Genomic DNA, 9,669 nt, shown 5'->3' on the forward strand with positions numbered 1-9,669 from the left:
CATGACCTCATTTATTTACTCATTTAATCCAAATACACCTACACAGAGGGGTTGGGGTTTCACCTGTCAATTTTCTGGGAAACACAGTCAGTCCTTCACATTTATTATTACCAGTATTATACCAGTATTATGTATTTTCCTTATCAGCACTAAAAAATGAGTGAGGTGATAGACAGTTGCACAAAAAGACCAAGGTATGTAACATTAGAGTCAGAGCAAATGCTGCTGCAGAGAAGCTGGTAGGAAGGAAGAGGAGGAAGGAGTTCTAGAGGTGAGGGAATCTTTACCACTGATGGTATTGAGAACCTGCCAGGCATTACTATGTCCTGGGAACCCAAGGAGTTCAAGTGTGGAGTCAGGAACATGAGAGCTGACTTATTCTCTGTGCTGAGCTCTGTATGATCTGTGCTGGGAGATGAGCATGAGGGTCCTGGAAGAGCCAAGAAATTCTCATTGAAGGCAAATATGGGAGCACTACGCAAAACTTTGAGGGAAGAATAATCAGTGTGGAATGCAATAAAACCATCAACAGAGATCATTTCTAGCCCTGACTGGCCAAAGACAAGAAGACAAAGTGGACTGAAATGGAAGACCCAGAAAGTAGGGTTGGGAAAGAAGAGGGAGATCTCTCAATAGCACAGAAGAATCAAAGTGCTCCTTCTCGGCAGAATACGTCCCCAAGGGTGGCATCAAACTCTGAAGACCACAAAAGAAAATAAATGTTGTATTATTTCCTGTGATGAAATAATGTTCTAATCACACTTCCAAATGCCCTCCCTTATCTGGAAGTGAGAAGATGACTAACTCTCTCTTGTTGAGACATTACTGGAACAAGTTCTGTCTGTATGGTTTTCTACGAAAATAATTGGATTTGTGTAATACCTTCACAAAGCCTGGGTATCCCCTCCCTTCCAGAGAACATACCATGGGGAGGAGCCAAGGCTCTGGGAGCCAGGAACTCAGACTCACAGCAAAGTGCATGTATCTAAAAATGCCCATATATAAGGTTCGTCTTGGGCAGCAAGACTAGAGGCTGTCCATTTGCTTTAAGAAGCAAGATCTTCAGTGCAGGTAAATTTCTTTAGTTCCAAGAGTGGGTCCAGTTTAGTCCAGAGCCCCTGGGGACCTCAGAAGAGTCTGGGTTCAGAAGATGAGAGAAAGATGGTTGCTTCTCCTGGCTTGAACTTTGCAGGTTAGAGTGTATATGGGAAGAGCCTTGGAGTCTGGAGACCTGAATTTTGTTCTCAACTTTGTCATTTGCTGATCTGTGTGACATTAAGGAATAGACTTCAGCCCTTTGGCCTCAGTCTCATCATTAAAATAAGGGGGTCTTTGGGTCTAGGGGATCTCTGAGGTTCCTCCAGCTTTGACTTCTATCCATGGTTATTTTGTGGAGTAACTCATGCTTCTAGGTGCTGACATTTCCCAGGACTCACAGCATTCCAGGGGGCTTCTGAGCCTCCTTAATTTTGGATGGGATATAGAGGTGACTGGTTTCTGTCTGGAGCCCGGTGAGATCCTGATGTTCTGGGAGGTAGGCTGTTTTCTGGGTGCTAAGAGACAGGGAGGCTCGTTTGACGTCTGTGAAATCAGATGTGAAGATGATACTAGTGCTGCTGCTCACATTCTGTAAGAGGAAAATAGTCCCTGAAGGAAACCAGGATATGCCTCCCTAAAATGTGCCTCTTTGTTATAAAAATTATTTTGAGCTGAAGGCAATTGAGCAGCAGTAAACACAGAAAAAGTTCTCCCTTTTCTGCCTACAGGCAGGAAATAAATTTTCCTTTTATTTGGAGACACACTCTTACAGGCCCAGAGAAGGTGATAGAGAAATCTACAAACATAACTAGTTAAACTAACCCTTATCTTCCTTGTTCTTGTTTTAGATAAGGAAGTTCCTATCTTAGTTAAAGAAGATAAGGACTAGCTAGTTTTAGTTGGGTTACTGCTAGCCCAAACTCCTTTGTCTGGTCAGTTATTCGGATTTATTGTTTCTTTGTCTAAAAAGTATGAAAGCTTCCTGCTCTGGCCACGTTGAGTCTTTATCCCATGTTCCCATATAAAGGCTCCCATGTTCATGTAAAAATGCAATACATTTGTGTGCTTTTCTCCTGTTAATCTGTCTTTGTCAGTTTAATTTTCAGACCCAGCCAGGACCCTAAAAAGGTTGAGGAGAACTTTTTCCTCCCCTACATCTCTCACATAGTTGTGATCAGTATGGTGCTAGGACTCATTTAGAGTAGAAATCTAGAAATCACTGTGGTTGGAGCCATTTGCTGGCCTCTGGACATTAGAAGTCACTAATGGAAGCTCTGGATGATTCTAGAGGAAGGTAGTCAGCTCTCAGCTCAGTTTGTAATCCTTTTTTGTGGTTTGGGGTGGGATGCATCCTGGATATGGGTTAAACATTGTTGTTCCAGAAATGCCAGTCTTCAGGAACTGAGGACTAGGACAGTGATCCCAACCTTGAGTCAGTGGAGTGGACCTAGATTTTTCAATCTGGGGAATCTCCCTGACAAGATAGGGTGAGAGGGTGTCTTTGAATTTTAGAATGAAGATTCTTAGACCTGGTGGGTGCCAACCATTATACAGAGTGAGCACCTTGGAGTGAAAAGAAGAAGGCCATCTCTAGAGGGAAGCCTGGCCACTGATCTTGATTTCCTTGTGGGCAGAAATTAATTCATCCTGTGCTCCTATCATCAACAGCAATGCCTGGCCCATGCAGAGGCACTCAATAAAGCCTTGTTTAAATGAGTTGAATCTACCACTTTTCAATCCCCTTGTAAATTTCCCTACTGACCAATCAATCGAAAGGAGTAAAATAGATTCACCTCTTAGTGGTATAATTGGCTTTGTGATAAATGTGTCCACCCCAAGGGTAACCAGTAAACTGATTTCTAACACATAGATTGGTTGTGCCTTTTTTTGAAAGTTACGTAAATGTCATCATAGGGTCTTTGTGCCTGTTTTTTGTTTGTTTGTTTGTGAATTCCATCCGTATTATAGAAAGTAGTTCTTGTTTGTTCATTCTCAATGCTGTATAGTAGTCTGTTGTGTGAATGTAGCCCATTACTATTTATCCATGTTCATGGGCATATGGGTAGTTTCTCAGTCCAGGCCTACTTTGAATAATGCTGTGATGAATACTATTGTATATGTACTGTGGTGTATACATTTAAGCATTTTATTGGGTAATATCCAGGGATTATTGTGTCATGGGATGTATATATGTTTAGCTTTAGAATATATAGACAAATAGTTTTCCTAAAAGATGTTTTTGATTGACTTTCTTTTTCCAAAGTTCTGCATTAGATTCTAACTGCCCAGCTTGGTATTCTAGAGTGGTATAAATCATAACCTATGATGCAGGGCCATCATTCCTCAAGTCCAGGACTGAGCCTTCATGGGAACAGGGATTGCTCTTACTCAGCATCCTCCTACCCAGTTCACACACCTGAACAATGGTCAAGTAAGTACTAGGTCATAACAGATTCAGGACTGTTCTTTCCAGACAGCTCCTTTTACAATGGTCTCTGCTTCTCACGTAAGATCAGAGACCCTTAGAATACCTTTCCTAAGGTGAATACATTGGTACATCAGTGAGGAGACTCAGCTGTGAGGAGAAGATCAAATGTGCTGGAGGGGCAGAGAGGGCTCGGGGAGGAAGGGAAACCTGAGCTGAACTTTGAAGGATGGATGCATTGGAAAAGGGAGAGAAAGAAAAACCTTGTATCTGTGTGCACATAAAAAGATAAGCTGAGGTAGAGGAGAGGTATGTGCTGCAGGCTGTTTACACAGAAAGAGGCCAAAACACCAAGAGGTGGACCATTTGCTTTGAAGCCATGGGAAGTGTGGATCTGAGGGGAGTGGTGTGGAATGGCCACTCAGAAGGTAAATGCAGGATCAGTTGGAAGAAAAACTACGTCTATCTTACCAGGTAATGTAACACTAAGTCTTTGACTCTTTAAAAAAAATTTTTTTTAATATTTATTATTTATGTTTAGTGAGAGATAGATAGGGAGGGGCAGAGAAAGAGGGAGACGCAGAATCTGAAGTAGCTCCAGGCTCTGAGCTGTCAGCACAGAGCCTGATGCAGGGCTCGAACTCAAGAACCATGAGATCATGACCTGAGCTGAAGGCGCTGCTGAACTGACTGAGCCACACAGGCGCCCCAGTCTTTGACTCTTTTAAGATGCAGATACTCCGGAAAAAATAAGAGGAACTAATTTAGATCTGTTTTAAACCTCTTCCTTATTCCAATATGTTTTGAAATGTTCAGAAAGGAGAAAAAATCAAAGAGGTTGGTCCACTAAAAGTGTGGAAGGTGGTGGAGAAAAAAGGGCAGGGACCGACCCTTGGTGGGAGCTGTAAGACCAGAAGCAGGCTTTGGGGAACAGAGTGACCCCACTCGGGTTCTGGATGAGGGGCTCACCCCCACAAGGGTAAACAGGCCAAGAGAGCATTGCACTTCCTCAAAAGTCACACCTGTACACAGAGGTGCTGAATAGGGTAACCACCAAATTCCTTCTAGCCTGATATTAGGTTCATGTGCAGTGAGTGACATCATTCCACACAGGCTAAGTCAATATTCCTAAGCCCAAAGAAAGCTATCTCCCCAGAGGGTTCTGTGCTTCTATGAAGCCACAAATTTGTGTCTGTGCAGTGTCCCATGGAATCAGAGGGAAGATGGGGCAATTGGGAGTGGGTAGAGAGCTTCAAAATAGTTTAACATCTCTAAGTAGGCATGCAATCGGCCCATAGGAACCTTCAGCAACACTAACTAAGCAGGGGGCTTTCTCCCTCTCGTACCCCCAATCTACTCCCAAGGTGTATGTTCCCTTTGGAGACTCCTTTCTCCTTGAAGGCTGACCTTGATTTTACTTTGTTCCCCAGGGTGTTTTGCCTTGGAACCTGCATAATTCCCCTGGAACATAACCCCAAAGCCAGCATGGATTAAAATGGAGGGCTATTAATGAAGCCCCCAAAAGCAAACCTCAACCTAACTCAGTTCTCAGGGATGTGATCAGGATGACAGAAGAGAAGCCAAATGATTGACTGCTCAGAAAATAAATTCACATGCTATATCTCATTTCGGTTTCACATCAGGAGGGGCAGAGAGGGCAGGCTTTATCATTCTTTACATTTTGCAAATGAAAAACCATCCATTTGTTCATTTAGTCAGCCTGTCAGCAAGCATTTATCAAGCATCTGTTTATTCATGATATATTTCCTGGCTTTGTTGAATCCAGAAAAAGATATATACCATTCTTATCTTCAATAGCTCATAGTTGGGCCACATTCCTCATTGTTTTCTCAAAGACAAATGTCTTCTCCAATAAATAAATGAAGGAATGCTTGGGGTCTTCTGTTAAAAACTATATCTAAACTAGACCTATCTAAATAGTAAAAATTTTCATGATCCTTTCAAACCATTAAGTTTGCTATTGGGGAGGAAAACTTTACTCTGCCTTCCCCAACTTTGGCTAGTCTAAAAATTAAATTGACATGAAACAGATTAACAAGAGAAAATCAAATTTAGTTATGTAAGAGGGGTCCATAAGAATATGGCAGTCAGGAAATTGAGGCTTATATGCCATCCACAGCTAATGAAAAGGAGGTAAAGTTCTAGGACTTGAAAGGAAGGAGAGACAATCAACAGGAAGATGAAAAAGAGGAAATATTTGGGGAACAAATGTTTGCTGGGCCTATAGCAACAATGGGAGATAGAGAGGAATTTTAACCAACAGACTTTTCTAGGTCCTATCCTGTCTACCATACCTATTTCATACTGTACTGTACTTATCGATGTAAGTAAGTAAGCCCACATGCCAAAGAGACATTGTTTGGGGTGGCAAATTTTGCTCCCCTACACTGCAAAGTAATTTCCTCTTTTACAACCAGGTCATGATATGTACACAGAGATGTGGGTTTTCCTATTCATAATCAGTACCCACAAAACCACCTGAAAATTGCCCAGGAATGTCTGATGTCATTACACCTAAAAAATGAATTAGAGACAAGACTTTGGTACAGAGAAATGGCAGGACACATCATCATGTCTTTTTGAGACACAAATGTAACTGTAAATGCTAAGAATATATAAAAAGTTAATGAATCAATTAGAGATAAAATTCTGTTCCATTAAGATAAATTCTTAATGATGGGCCCAGTTAATCACATTTTATTCTCTGAATTCCTACTTGGAGCCTACCCCTGTGTCTAGCAGTGTGCGATAACAGTCTATGTGAATTAGTGCTTTAAGCAAACTTGTCTATAAAGGGCCAGCCAGTAAATATTTTAGACTTGTTGAATATATGATCTCTGTTGCATGTAATTACTCTGCTGATATAATGTATGTTGCAGAAGTAGCCATAGACAGTACATAAACAGGTAAGTATAGCTTGTTTCAATAAAATTTATTTATAAAAACCAGTGGTGGGCCAGACTTGGCCCATGGGCCACAGTTTGCCAACTCCCACTTTCAAGGTTTTTCAAACTACTTTACGTAGTTATCTCTTTTGAGTTCTAAAAGGGGACACAGTATATGTCAGCTCAATTTTACAGGTAAGGAAACTAACTCAGAGAGGGTAAGGGGTCTGCCCACGGTCACATGGTAAGAAAGGGCAAACTCAGCCACCTCCTGGGTTCTCTAATCCCAAGCCGAGTGCTCCATGACCACTGTACATCACCTGTGACACAAAAGAAGTACAGTCCCTGCCCAAGATAAATCAGGCAGGGCTGACACTTTGTCTTGTTCTTTTGTTCCAGCTGTCGAGAGCCCGGAATTGATCATGTTTCTAATCTGATGCTTTTTATCATGCAGACAGACCATTGTACGAGAAGCCTAGGTTTCTTTTCCAATTTTGCCTCTGACAGCTTGGTGGGTTGTGGCAGGATGCCAGAGTCCTCTGGAAATCAATCATCCCCTAAGAGGATTCTTTAGATCCATAGCACCTCTGAATGAGAATGTGGCTCTTGCTTCTTTTGTTTCTTTTCCAGAGCCCTGTCTCTACTCTTATATGAGTTAAGGGCTAGGTGTCTGTGCCTAGCATGGGTACACTGTCTGGCACAGAGTAGGTGCTCAGGAAAGATGTGGAATCTCAGGGCAGGGACTCAAGACATGGAACACTCAGGTGTTTCCGCTGGCAGTGCCCCTCTGTTCACCAGCCCGTTAGCATGCAAAGACCTCATCTGGATTAGGAGCACTAAGGACACCCCTCACCACCATAAATCTCCACCTTGCCTCTACTGTCTGTAGAGAAGTCAAGGACAGCCAATGTACAAAAGTGAAGACGGAGGCTCTGAATATTTATTTGCTGAGTACAAATGAATCTTCACATGAATAACATGACAGAGGAGTCTAACACTCTCTGGGGAGGCAAGAGAAGGATGCACAGACATGGATGGTATGCCTTTAGGCTGCACACTTGGATATTGTGTGCCCCAGTTAGCTTTTCCACATTCATTTCCATAGTCTTATGCTAATGGCCTGCTTCAGCACTGTCTATTTACAGTAGTTAAAATTAATTTCCAAATACAACCAGGATGCATCTGGCCCTTGGCTGAGAGCTGTGGCAATCTGAGAATAAGCTGATTTCACCCACAGCTTGTAACATACAGAGGACATATAAGAATTGCCAACTGCCCAGGTCTGGGTCTAGACTCTCCTTAAAGTGCCTTAGGAATACTTATTTACAGATAAGATATTGGTGTGTGGCCTCACTCTGAAATTTGGAGGGTGAGAGGCTCTTGTGTTGGGCACTTTATCCTCTGAGCCCCACAAGGCACCAAGACTTGTTATGAGATGGCATGTTTTCAGGCATGGAGAGGAATCTGAGTGTGACCCAGCCCATTGGAGGGAAGACATGAGCCTGGGTCAGGTTCTGAAGCTGAGGGACCTGTTATTATCTGTCACGTCACAAGCGGTAAAGGATTGCTTTTCAGGCTTCAAGGGACAAAAGAAGTAAGATTTAGCCTCTATGTGGTTTTGTGTTTGTTTATAAAGTGTGAGTGTGGTGGAGGAAGCTTTGCCTGATCGTCCATATCAGGAAGAAACTCAGGGGGAAAACACGACGCCCCAGTAACAGCATTCGGATCCCTGTAACCCTGGCTAGGATCATGCTGGGTCTTCCCCCAGGAAGTATACATGCACCTGTGACAAAAAAGAGCAGCCGGGAATCAGATTGCCCTAACCTCAGAGAGAGGTCAAGAGTGCGAGACAAACAGCATTCCACTAGTGTTAATCCTGTGGGGGATGAAAATGGGTATTAGGCAGGGGAGGTTTCAGTGTGTGAATCACTCAGAGCAGAGCCCACAGAGAGATCCAAGGACAAGGCCGTTTCATGAACTGGTCCCTCGCAGTGCCCGATGAGCTAAATACAAAACTAAGGGTAAGTGTCCAGGAAGTTTTATAACAATTGACCAAATAATTTTATTTCTGTTGAACCTGAAAAGAATTTTTAAAGGAGGGCTTGTATTTTGTATGTCTTTTTTAAAATTTCATTTTTCTAATAATTTATATTCATTAATTTCTGTGACAAGCTGAAAATAAAAGAATATACATGCATCACTAGTGATAATTTGAGAAGCACCAAGTAGAGGAATGAGTGTCCTAGGTGGTAGGCAGTGAGTCAGTAGACAGTCAGGGTGAGGGAAACTTAGTGAAGGCCAGGTAGTCAAGGAAGGCTTCCTCGTGGAGGAGATAAAGTTGGACTTTGGGGGATGAGTAAGATCCCCCAAATGGGGGGGTGACAAATGGTGAGGACCCTCAGATCACCCTACGGCTGTGAGGAAGTACTCATACTTGGCATAGACTTGTTTGCAGACTGCTTTTAGTGCATATACAATCTGTCCCAAGCACAAATGGGAGCTGTTGGCACTGAGGGCTGAGCACTGTTATGGGAGTCAGAGCCCTGGGTTCTGGATGGGTTTCTGATGAAATTTCCCCCATGCAACCCTGGGAAGATCATTTGATCCCCACTAGGCTGGAAAAGCCACATGGGCAGGGACTGTCTCTGATGATGCCTACTTAGCTCAAGCCCGCCAAATGACAAATTCTCAATAAAATTTTGGATGAGCCAATGGATGAATGGGTTTTAGTTTTAATACTTAAAAAATGAGAGGGGCTAGATAAGACTGGTGGGTTTCAAACCATAGAATGAGAAACCTTGCAAAGATGTACTGTGGTACATCCTGCTTCTACCATTGACTTTCTCTACAATTTCTTTTGAAGAAGGAACCCTACAGCTAAAATAATTTTGGGGAAAATTTGATGATTTCAAAGGCCTATTCTAGCCTGACATTTTCAGATTCTAAGTAGATAGGAATGCAAATAATAGAGGCCATAAAAACATTGACTTCCTGAATCACCACTGCACAAAGATAGATGTAGGAAATGTAAGAAAGTGCTAGAATATTGGGGTTGGTGGGGTCCCATTGGCTTGCAGAGCTCTTAATGTGAAGCTTCTTGATGAGCTTCAGAAGGAGGATCCACTGATCTCCCAAAAAGGTATGTAAACTTTTACATGCCATTGACTGTCACTTGCGAGTGCCGTGGTTGCCTGTAACAGACACAGACAACAGTGGGTGATGTAGAGGACACTGCAGAGTCTGGCCACTACTATTGCTTAAGTAAGCCAATGGCTTATCTTTCTCATGTCATAAGTCTAG

Source organism: Hyaena hyaena, unplaced genomic scaffold (genome assembly GCF_003009895.1).
Source record: "Hyaena hyaena isolate Hyena2069 unplaced genomic scaffold, ASM300989v1 scaffold_1569, whole genome shotgun sequence".
In the NCBI taxonomy this organism is placed as follows: domain Eukaryota; kingdom Metazoa; phylum Chordata; class Mammalia; order Carnivora; family Hyaenidae; genus Hyaena; species Hyaena hyaena.